This window comes from Arachis duranensis, chromosome 10 (genome assembly GCF_000817695.3).
Source record: "Arachis duranensis cultivar V14167 chromosome 10, aradu.V14167.gnm2.J7QH, whole genome shotgun sequence".
Taxonomy (NCBI): domain Eukaryota; kingdom Viridiplantae; phylum Streptophyta; class Magnoliopsida; order Fabales; family Fabaceae; genus Arachis; species Arachis duranensis.
Window position 1 is genome coordinate 28,099,427 of NC_029781.3, and position 1,905 is coordinate 28,101,331.

The 1,905-nt window shown below is 34.1% G+C and overlaps 1 non-coding gene across 1 annotated transcript; it reads right to left on the minus strand.

The window, feature by feature from the left end:
• Positions 1-1,269: 1,269 nt before the first annotated feature.
• On the minus strand, positions 1,270-1,373 carry LOC127743497 (small nucleolar RNA R71). The gene has a single exon (XR_008004888.1). It is a non-coding gene; the product is annotated as a small nucleolar RNA R71 (small nucleolar RNA).
• Between the last annotated feature and the right edge of the window lie 532 nt (positions 1,374-1,905).

The window sequence follows — 1,905 nt, forward strand, 5'->3', positions numbered from 1 at the left end:
TTTCAAATTATTTTCAAAATCTTTTTCTTATTTTTATCATATTTTCAAAAATACACTAACAATTAATCTGATTGATTCAAAAATTGGAAGTTTGTTACTTTCTTATTAAGAAAGGTTCAATCTTTAAATTCTAGAATCTTATCTTGTAGTTTCTTGTTAGTTAAGTCATTTTAAAAATTAAAGCTTTTTCAAAATGCCTTTTTCTTAAAAATCTTATCTTTTCATCTTATCTTTTTCAAAATCTTATCTTTTTCAAAATTTGATTTTAAAATATCCTTTCTATCTTCCTATCTTCTTATCTTTTTAAAATTAAAAACTTCAAATCTTTTTCAATCAACCAACTAACTTTTTGTTTGTTTCTTATCTTTTTCAAAACCAACTAACTACTTCTCCCTCTCTAATTTCGAAAAATATCTCATCTCTTTTTCAAAAATTCTTTTTTGTTTTAAATTTTAATTTTAATCTTATCTCATCTCTAATTTTTGAAAATTACTAACACTATTTTAAAATTATTTTCGAATTCTCCCTCTCTTTTCTTATTCTATTTAATTAATTATTTACTAACACTTCTCTTCACCTCTCTTCATCTAAAATCTGAACCCAATATATCCCTTGTGTTTGGATTCTTCACTTTTCTTTCTTCTACCCCTTTCTTCTTCCACTAACATAAAGGAATCTCTATACTGTGACATAGAGGATTCCTCTTTCTTTTCTTGTTTTCTTCTCTCTCATATGAGCAGGAACAAGGACAAAAGCACTCTTGTTGAAGCTGATCCTGAACCTGAAAGGACTTTGAAGAGGAAACTAAGAGAAGCTAAATTACAACAATCCAGAAGTAACCTTTCAGAAATTTTCGAACAAGAGAAGGAGATGGCAGCCGAACCCAATAATGATAATGCAAGGAGGATGCTTGGTGACTTTACCAAACCCACATCCAAATTTGATGGAAGAAGCATCTCTATTCCTGCCATTGGAGCAAATAATTTTGAGCTGAAACCTCAGCTAGTTGCTTTAATGTAATAAAACTGCAAGTTTTATGGACTTCCATCTGAAGATCCTTACCAGTTTTTAACTGAGTTCTTGCAGATTTGTGAGACTGTAAAGACAAATGGAGTAGATCCTGAAGTCTACAGGCTCATGCTTTTCCCTTTTGCTGTAAGAGACAGAGCTAGAATATGGTTGGATTCATAACCTAAGGATAGCCTGGACTCCTGGGAGAAGCTGGTCACGGCCTTCTTGGATAAATTCTTTCCTCCTCAAAAGCTGAGCAAGCTTAGAGTGGATGTTCAGACCTTCAAACAAAAAGATGGTGAATTCCTCTATGAAGCTTGGGAAAGATACAAGCAGTTGACCAAAAGGTGTCCATCTGACATGTTTTTAGAATGGACCATATTAGATATATTCTATTATGGTCTATCTGAGTTTTCGAAAATGTCATTGGACCATTCTGCAGGTGGATCCATCCACCTAAAGAAAACACCTGCAGAAGCTCAAAAATAACAAGCCTTTTCCATCATCTTCTCAGCAACAGACAGAGAATTCTGAACAAAACACTTCTAATTTAGCCAATTTAGTCTCTAATCTGTCAAAGGCCACTTTCAGTTTCATGAGTGAAACAAGATCCTCCATCAGAAATCTGGAGGCACAAGTGGGCTAGCTGAGTAAGAAAGTCATTGAAACTCCTCCCAGTATTCTTCCAAGCAATACAAAAGAGAATCCAAAAGGAGAGTGAAAGGCCATTGATTTAATCAATATGGCCGAATGCACAAGGGAGGAAGAGGACGAAAATCCTAGTGAGGAAGACCTCCTGGGACGTCTCTCAAGCAAGAAGAAATTTCCTATTAAGGATCCAAAGGAATCTGAGGCTCATACAGAGACCATAGAGATTCCATTAAATCTCCTTCT